General features: G+C 37.6%; 1 long non-coding RNA gene across 1 annotated transcript in view; it reads right to left on the reverse strand.

Moving 5' to 3' along the window:
• Positions 1-9,842, reverse strand: part of LOC142140097 (uncharacterized) — a 56,544-nt gene extending 46,702 nt beyond the window's left edge. Inside the window, exon 1 of the long non-coding RNA XR_012688291.1 lies at positions 9,721-9,842. This is a non-coding gene — a long non-coding RNA (uncharacterized LOC142140097). The remainder of the gene's footprint in view (positions 1-9,720) is intronic.
• Between the last annotated feature and the right edge of the window lie 786 nt (positions 9,843-10,628).

Genomic DNA, 10,628 nt, shown 5'->3' on the forward strand with positions numbered 1-10,628 from the left:
GGATACAACTTTCCACTAAAAATTTGTTTAACCCTTTCTTAAACATATCTATTGAATCTGCCATCACAACCTTCCCTGGCAATGAATTCCATATCTTGACTGCCCTTACTGTAAAGAACCCCTTCCTTTGCTGGTTGTGAAATTTCCTCTCCTCTAATCATAGGGGATGACCACGTGTCCTGTGTATAGTCCTTGGGGTAAAAAGTTCCCATGAAAGTTATCTGTATTGACCCCTAATGTATTTGTACATAGTAATCATATCTCCCCTTAGACGCCTCTTTTCTAAAGTAAACATGCCTAAACTGGATAACCTTTCCTCATACCTTAATGACTCCATACCCTTTATCAATTTTGTTGCCCTTCTCTGAACCCTTTCTAGTTCCAAATTATATTTTTTATTGAGTGGTGCCCAGAACTGTACTGCATATTCAAGATGAGGTCTTACCAACAATTTATACAGTGGCAAAATTACACTGTCTTCCCTTGCATCTATGCCCCTTTTTATGCATCCCAATACTTTTTTTGCTCTTGCAGCTGCTGCTTGACATTGAGCACTATTGCTAAGTCTACTGTCTACGAGCACTCCCAAATCCTTTTCCATTATAGATTCTCCTAAATTAATTCCATTTAATTTATAGATTGCGTTCTTGTTTTTGATCCCTGAATGCATAACCCTACATTCATCTGTGTTAAACCTCATATTCCATTTGGCCGCCCAATCCTCCAGTTTATTTAAGTCCCCCTGTAGAGAAGCTACATCTTGTTCTGATTTTATTACCTTACAGAATTTAGTGTCATCTGCAAAAATAGAAACTTTATTCTCTAAACCATCACCAAGGTCATTAATAAATATATTAAAAAGGAGTGGCCCCAGCACGGAACCTTGTGGTACTCCACTTAAGACCTTTGATCAATTAGAAAATGTTCCATTTATCACAACTCTCTGTTCCCTATTCTGTAACCAGTTTTCGATCCAAGTACAAATGTTGATTCCTAGACCCAGTTCCCTTATTTTGTAAACCAACCTCTTGTGTGGCACTGTATCAAAGGCCTTAGCAAAATCTAAGTAGACCTACTGTGCTGCCCTTGTCTAAGTTCCCACTAATTAGATTAGTTTGACATGACCTATCCCTCACAAATCCATGTTGATTCCCACTAATAATTTTATTGCGTACCAAGTAATCCTGAATACTGTCCCTTAAAATACCTTCCAGTAGTTTCCCCACTATTGATGTCAGGCTTACAGATCTCATCCCCTTTTTAAACAACGGCACCACATCTGCTATTCGCCAATCCCTTGGTACTGAGCCTGATGAGATTGAATCTCTGAAAATTAAGAATAGTGGTCTAGCTATTTCCGAGTTCAACTCCATAAGGACCCTTGAGTGTATGCCATCTGGACCTGGAGCTTTATTTATCCTAATTTTCTTCAGTCGCCTTTGGACTTCTTCCTCTGACAACCAAGTATTAATTAATGGCATGGTTTCAATTCACTGGAGACATCACAGAGTCACTTGGAGACACCATTTTCATTAACATTGGTCCAGCCCATTACTTCCTCCACTATGTGTAAACAGGGCCAGATTAACCCGAGGTCTAACTGGGCTACAGCCCAGGGGCCAGGGGGCCCTTGACAGTGCTTAGCGGCATTAATGATCGGGGCGGGGGTGCCTCCGGCCCATCAATGCTGCTGAGCACTGTCACTGTAGTCTTTCTGCGGTGCTCAGTAATCTCCTTACTGAGGAGAACTTGTGAGTCTCACTCTCACAAGATCTCCTCTGTAAGGAGCCTACAGCCCGCCGTGGAAAGTCTACAGTGACAGGACAACAAAAATAGGTAAGCACTTGGGGAGGGGAGCGGCGGGCGTTTCATGGGGGTGAGGCGGCTCACAGGGGGGGCCTAACGGTGGAGTGGGGGCCCCATTAGCCCAGGGGACTCCAGTCCTTTAATCCAGCCCTGTGTGTAAATGACAGAAGCAACCACTGGCAGTAATAACTGTAATGATGACCCAGTAGGATAGATAAACTCTGTAAGGCAATACAAGGGGTTAAACATCTAAGGAAATGTAGATTGTAAGTTTCAATGGGGCAGGGACTGATGTGAATGATTACATATTCTCTGTACAGAGCTGCATAATATGATTAGTGCTATATAAATGAATGGTACTGCACCATACCTTAGGCAAGATTTATAGTGTGTGCTGGTTTAGGTTACTTTTCCAAAGTATGTGTTTTGTTTTCAGATGCATGCCTTACATTCTCATGTAACAAGTCCTAGACACTAAAGAGATGAAAATGGGGACAGTTGAAAAATCATCCTTTCAAATGATAAATACACATAAATACAAATACATATATGACTCTAATAAATAAGGTGAATATAATAAGTAAAACAGAAGCACCTGTGTCAAATCAAGCTCTCTTACACATAAAATGAGTACCAACAAGATGTACCAGTACAATCAAATACATTTTAATCTAAACAATAAATGCAATTGTTTGCAATCTAAATTTGTGTGACGTATATATCTAATAGGCTAATAAAATGAACAATATATTTTAATCAAACACCCGCACCATTATAATCAAGTCCGACCTTCACACATAGTTAGTGAATCCTGATAAGAGTGCCTCTCTGGGAGGTATAATACCCCGTATTTATATGATGTTAAATTCTTTGTTCAAACTCCACTGCTCCAAGACCAAGTTAGTTATATAAAGACCATTTGCAATTCACCACTGCTGATTAAACGTAGTGTAGGCTAGAAATGTATTACCTTCCATTCATAGCCAATATCAGCAGTTATAGAAGATTACAGCTGTATCTAAGGATAAGTCATCATTCATACAATCGCTTGAAAACACCCTTCATGTTATCATCTTTCAAATCCTCTTCAAAAATAAATCTTACGCATTTCTCCGCCTGGATAAATGAAGGATTCATCAGAGGCTTGAATTCAAGTCGCAATTACTTGCTTTTTCTATCACAAACAGCTAATAAAATTATGTATAAAAAAATTATACTTACCATATGATCATTACATATTGTTTATTACTTATACTGGTCAGACATCCTGTTGGCATCCATATACTAAAATAATTATATAAAGAATTACCTTATATAGTATATTATAGCAAACATCTGATGTGTTTATTTGATTGCCACCTAAAGCAAAGCTGTTAAACTTCAATAGTGTCATGGACTTGATATTGCTAGATGGGTGGGGTACGCATACTGGATGGCAAGAATGTGAGCGTCATGAAGTAACGATGATGAGAATTACGATGGTCAGTATAGATCTACATACCTTAATGTAGATGTGCAGCATTTGTGACAGGTCTTGTAGCCGTCATGTGACAATTTCGATGGAAGACAAGTTGGCGTCTGGTAACACGTCACTCCCCCTGCTGACAGTGCGATTGCCAGTTTTATGGCGGAAATAGCTGGACCCCACGCCTCTATAAGGCTTTGTGGCGCCAGGTACAGCCATTGATGCCTTAAAAGCTGCAATTGCACTGTCAGCAGGCCAAATTCCCCAGACCTTAATCCCATTGAGATCTTGTGGTCAATCCTCAAGAGGCGGGTGGACAAACAAAAACCCACAAATTCTGATAAACTCCAAGCACTGATTAGGCAAGAATGGGCGGCCATCAGTGAGTATGTGGCCCACAAGTTGATTGATGGTATGCTATTCGAATTGCAGAGGTCCTCAAAAAGAAGTGTCACTGCAAATATTGACTCTTTGCATTAACTTGATGTAATTGTCAATAAAAGCCTTTGACACTTATGAAATGCTTGTAATTTTACTTCAGTATATCATAGCAACATCTGACAAAATGGTCTAAAGACACTGAAGCAGCAAACTTTGGGAAAACCAATACTTGTGTCATTCTCGAAACTTTTTGCCATGTCTGTAGTCAGACGATACAAGGGCGAGTAGTCAGGAACCCAGATATCAAATACCAGGATGAGAGAACTTAGCCCAAGGGAGAAGCCAAATACACAGTCAGGAGACGCCAAATCAGTAACCAGGAAATCAGACCAAATGCAAGAAGCAGGAACACAGGTACACTGGAGCATAGGGGACCTAATACACTGGCACAATAATGTTGCCAGAGTCTACCTTAAATAGTAAAGCGGAGTCTATGAGGATTACCAGCAGCGGTGACGTCACCGGCTGCCACCGGGTTTCAGAAAAGCGTCCCATTAGCTATCAATGGGGCACGCATGCTCGGAGGAGCCACAACTAGCACATCTGGTTGCTGGACAATCAGACGCGGCCTGAAAAGATGAAGGCAGCCATCCCTGCCCGAATGAGGAGACGCAGGGACAGCGCCTGACAAATAGGTTTTGATAATAGGTATAAATCCGTTTTTAAGAAGGCTATTTTATTTCCAAAATCTACTTAGAGGAAGTCTAAATGTCATAGTCTCAAATTATATAACATACAAACAAACCAGCAAACTTATTTGGTTACAGAGATAGCAATAATAATATAACAATAACAACAATATAAAGAAAAAAATATATATTGATAATAAAATGAAAAATCTTTGGATCCGACTGCTCTCTTTTACTTTTCTAAGGTACAATTTGATACAGATACTCTTTATAAAGTTTGAATTTCAATTTGTGGACTGTGCTAAATGTGAGAACCTGGATAACGTTGATTTGTAAGATTTGTGTTTGCAATTACTGTGTTGGTGGGCTCAGGTAACTCTCCAAAAATATTTGGAGAGAAATCTGAATCCACATGGTCTTAGAATCTACAAATCTTTCTCCTTTAAAGACAATGATAATTTAATTTTATCAAACTGCTAATTGAGGGATAAGAAAATAGATAAAGAGAGAAAGATTGGTAAAATACAGAAGCAGTTGAGTAGATATGGGGGAGATTAATCATTTCATTTCAAAAAATTAGAGAAGTATGAAAAGTTCATGTTGGCTATTAAAGATAAAAAAAATTATATAGAGATTAAATGGATTATAATACAGACGCTGTTCAATCCTTTAACCTAGGCCTGTCCAACCTGCGGCCCTCCAGATGTTGTGAATGTATACCTTCATAATTTAGGATTTTTTAAGTTTTTGTAAAGAAACAGAGAGAGGACATTTTATGGATGAGTGCAACTGAAAGGTGAGCCCTTAAGAATTTGACATCAAATCTGGAAATTATGAAACCGGCTGATAAGGGAGGGGGGATAGTAATTCAGGATAGGTCTGAGTATGTGGATGAAGCATACACACAACTCAGTAATGTAGTATATTATACACATTTACAGCATAACAATTTCAAATTCAATTTAAGGCACTTTTGGTAAGAGCTTATAAACTTGGGAAGATATCCATATAATAGATGGATCTCTTATTTATTTTACATCCTGTTATCCAAACTTATCACCTTCTGAAAATTCACAAGTCCCTCACATCTCTTCCTAGTATACCAATTATTTCTGATGAAGTGTCTCTCACTTGTAATTTGTCTTTTTTGTGGGCTCCTTCTTACAGAACCATTGCCCTTATATTAAAGATACCCCCCAGTTCCTAAACATGATCAGATCTGTGAATTGGGAAGAAGGTTTTTATTTCCTCACATGTGATGTAGAGTCAATGTATTTGAATATTCCACATGAGGGAGGAGCAGAAGCAGTGAAATTGTGTCTTGAATTGAATTAAACTTTGAAGGGGGTTCAGTATAGTTTGTGGTGTGTCAAAGTAAATAAATGCATGAAAGAATCTTATTGGTTTACCGTGCGATTGCGATCAGTATGCCACGTGTTGTGATGCAATCGCACGATAAATAAAGCACGCTTACACTTACTCTTACACATTCACTTGTACATAGTTAATTTTTATAATAGTTCCAACCCACAGTCATTTATGAACAAATGTTATTGAATTTATAGTTATATATGATAATGGTAAGAAGCACTTTATGGAGATCTAAGGTTCAGGTTACAGGAAACATCTCATGTTTGGTGTCATTCTAATCCCCTATTTATCCTTAGTGATTTGGTTCCATCAGCTATGAGATCGCACTTCGTTTATGCTAGTTAGGAATATAGGGAATTAGTGATCAGAATGGTATTGTGTGTATAATGTAAATAGACCAGTTTGAACTAGCTTTTGGCGGGAAGATTGGTATGCATCTGACCCCCACCCTTGGAGGGGGTCATTTGAACTGACCTATGAACTACACTATACTGGACTGTCCTGGAGCCTGGAACTATGAAAACATGCCAAGTCATCTGTATTGTATTTATTGTAACACCAAATGTATATATATATTGCTCTCTGGAATCAGCTTACAGTCTCTGTTTGACCACAGACTTCAGGATTGAATGACTGTAAGCTGGATCCAGCAGCACAGCGTATGTATCGGCTGTACTTATTTAATTGTTATTCTTTTGCTTTTGCTAATAAATCGCTTTGTGCTTTGGATCCACACAAATCGCATTGACAATGATTATTGGTAAATGATAAAATAACTTTAATAGATGGAATCAATTTTGTTCATTTTGTCTCACAATTATTTTATTTTTGATTTGAAATTTTGTCTCCATACACACAGGACTGCAATGGGCACCAGATTTGCCCATAGTTTTGCTAATCTATATATGGGACTATTTAAAGAAAAATATAGTTGGAATAATCTGTTCGGAGGGAATCTGGTGCTGTATGACAGATGCATCGATGATCTATTTTTATTTGGCAAGGGGATTTTTCCACTAATTCATCTTTTGTTCAGCACTTATATAATAATATGTTTGTTTTAATTCACGAGCACATGTCGTCTAAATCATATAAATTTTCTGGATATTGCCCTATGTATTGTAAATAACAGGGTCACTGAGACTTACCAAAAAAGTTGACTATAACAACTTTTTGAACTGTAAAAGTATCAATTTAAGGGCATAGAAGAATAACATTCCAAAGGGGCAATTGCTGAGACTCCAATGCAATTGTTCCTAAGACACATGTTTCTTAAGAGAGGCAATTTTTTTTTTATTGCCTTCAAAGATAAAGGTTATCTAGAGTTTATATTGAATAAAGCATTAATGGAGGTTAAAAATCTCAATAGGGAAGCCCACTTGTGTAATAGTGGAACTAATAAGAAAAGAGAGAGGTTTGAGGATAATGAATCTTTAGTTTTTGTTTGTCAATTTAACTCTCATTTGGAACAGATAAGGAAAATTGTCAAAGTAATTTTAAATTGTTGGAATGTGATAAGATTTTGAAAACCTTGTAGTCTACCTTATTGAATACAGTGGTGGCATGCAATATGTTGGTAGAACCACTAGTGCTTTAAATAATAGATTTTTGGAACATAGAAGGAATGTCTTAAAAGGAAATTTGTCACATTGTTTATCACGACATATCATGCGCAAACATAGAGTGAATGTGAAGAAGGTTAGAGTAACAGCAATTGAACAGATTAAACCTACTGTTAGGTCAGGGTTACAATTGTAACCTTTAAAAAAAGGGAGGCATTTTGGATGTTTGCATTGTGTTCATTATTTCCCCTAGGCTTAAATGAGTCAATTGTAATAAATGTGATTCAATAGTTTGATATTGAGATTTTTTTTCTAAAGCTACCTAAGGTGTTAGTTTTTACCGGTCACATTATTTTAATTTTGTAGATGTACTGAATGTCACAATGTGACTAGGAAGCCATTTTCTTACATTTTGACCTTTAAATCACAGTTGCATTGGAGATATAAGATTCTTGAGAAACATACATATCCAAAGAGTCTGTGTGGTTCAGAGGGATGTGAGACTGCAGTGAGATAATGCAGACTGGAATCAATGTCCTCTGTATAGTCAGATCAAGGGATTTAAAATATTTATTATCTGTATTTTTTCCCCATTATATTATTGTTATTGTTGTATTATTATTGCCATTTCTTTAACTAAATAAGTTTGCTGGTTTGTTTGTATGTTATTTTATTTTAGATTATGACATCTAGACCTCCTCTAAGGAGATTTCTTAATTAATGCAGTCTGCTTAAAAGTGGAATTATACCTATTATCAATGCCTATTGTAGTTTAACATTTGTTATAATATACTATTTATATTATTATTTTAGTATATGGCTGCCAACCAGTATAAGTAATATACAATATGCAGAGCCGGATTTAGACCTCATGGGGCCCTAGGCAAGATACTGGTTTGGGGCCCCCTCCCTGAAAAAATACATAGCACTATAGTTTTTTAGCATAACATATACCCCTATTCAGGGGCTGGCTGGCAGACTTTAGCCTGGGGGGGCAAGCATATAGCACTGGTCCATAAGTAGTGTCCCATTTTTAAAGGGTGGTCTCACCGCCGGCCCTAGGAGGGCCCTCTGGGGACCGCTGGGCCCTAGGCTATTGCCTAGGTTGGCTAGTGGTAAATCCGGCCCTGACAATATGTAACGATTATATGGTGAGCATAATTTTCTCTTATTATTTTAGACGTGTTTTTATTAGCTGTTTGTGATATTAAAATCAAGTAATTGTGACATGAAATCAAACCTCTATTGAAACCACTGTTTAACCAGGCATAAGGCATTTATTTTTTTAAAAGGATTTGAAAGCTGACAATCTGAAGGGTGTTTACAGGTGATTTTATGAATGGTGATTTATCCTTAGATACCCGGGTCCAGCTACAATCTTCTTTAACTGCATACATAGGCTGCATGTGGATTCCACTAACATGTATGAACAAGAGGAGAGGGATTGGAGCAGCGGAGAGGGACTCTTTCAGATTCTGGATTCACTAACTACCTAAGTGTGTAGGTTGTCTCTAAAGACGATTATAATTATAATGTTGCGGTTGCGGATGTTTGATTCAAATACATATATCCTTCTATTAGCCTATTAGATATATGTCATACCGATATAGATTGCAGACAATCTTTGATTGCAGTTTATTATTCACATGAATGCACGGGCAATTGCTAGTTAATTTATATGTGAATTTTATATGTGTATGTAATTTTATTTATTGTTTGCACTAGAATGTAGTTGTTTTTACATCTTGTTAGTATTCAATTTATATGTGAGAGAGGTTCATCTGACACAGGCGCTTCTGCTTTAGTTATATAAATTTAAATTTGGTGGACTTTAACAGTATATCTGTACAGGAGCAGTAGTTGAGTCGTCTCTTTCTCTCTTTTCCCTTTTCTAGGTAAAATTTGATAGATAGTCTTTGTAAAGGTTGAATTGCGACTTGTAGACTGTGCTTGAGGTAACCGCCTAGATAACGTTGACTTTTAAGTTGAATGTAACATCACTGCTCATCATTTTTTAACTATCACATAGTTGTGATAAGAAAGAATTCCTTGGCGCTAGGCAAGATGTACAATAAAATGTGAAAACAGAGAACTTTAATGTGCTGATATATCCTACAATAAAAACAACAAGTTCTGGCCAGAACGATATGTATATACAAACAAAAAAGAGCCTCATAAACAAATGTTGACTCTGGGCTATAGCTGCGAATCCGGTGCACGAATACACCCTAGATGGCTCCTTATAAAATACAAGGCAATGTCCCATAGGGAATAAGACTCGGGAAACCGATGTAACGTGAGCTAAAGTAATGGCCTTTATACACTTCAATGAGTGAGCAACCAAAGTCTTAGAAATGGTCCTAAACGGCTTCAATAGAACAGTCTGTACAGTCTGAGTGGTTACACCGACACACTTGAAAGTCAATAGGAGTAAAGTGGGACTTACTGTTTCTGTGGGAGCCTGTCAGTTCTTCTTCCTTAACTCCTCTAGGTGGGATGGGCGGGGGGCGTTGACCTGGCCTTGGAAGTCGTGAATGCAGCTTCTCCAACGGTGCGCATGCGCATACTTGTGAGAGTATCCCAGCTGTTCTCTTTTCTTCCGGCTGAAGTGGCAGGTCTGCGCTCCAGAAGCGGATGATACAAACTGATGATTTAACTCCACGTTCTTTTTACTTGATCTGTAGTTTGTGTACACAACGTTAGTGGTGAAATAAAGTTCAAAGAGATCAGTGTGATAAGAAAATCCAATGTGTTTCCCCCGCACTCAGCGGGCTTCATCAGATATATGGGTGAATGAGACAGATGTTCCTTACTTATATAGACTTCCATTCTGTACATAAATTGGATAGCCAATCACAGGATGATGTTGATTAAGATTGACAGTTCTACAGCATACATAGTAACAATGGGCAATTGGATAGGTAATGAGGTGAATGGTTCCATAAAACATTTATGGATAACCAATGGGTAATTGGATAGGTAATGAGGTGAATGGTTCCATAAAACAGTTATGGATAACTTATCACATGTATAATTAATAAGTGTAAAAATGGTATATGAAGTTCAACCTTCCGTAATTTATAATAATGCTGAATCAGAGGAAGACCAATCAAAGCCCCCAATGCAAGCGTTGCCAATTTGGTATCACAGGAAAGACAAAAAATGATCCAAAAATGACAAATAGTTAAATTCCCTGGATAAATTTCTCCTATAATGATTTCTGTTAATTGTAGCTACAGATACTAGTTCTTTAAGAAAGTCAAAGAACCCCTTCTTAAGCTTATGGTGAAACTTTGTTACTTCCTTTTGCAACCAAAGACCTCATGCACTTATCCCCCTTTTACTGCATCCCAG

Source organism: Mixophyes fleayi, chromosome 2, assembly GCF_038048845.1.
Source record: "Mixophyes fleayi isolate aMixFle1 chromosome 2, aMixFle1.hap1, whole genome shotgun sequence".
Taxonomy (NCBI): domain Eukaryota; kingdom Metazoa; phylum Chordata; class Amphibia; order Anura; family Limnodynastidae; genus Mixophyes; species Mixophyes fleayi.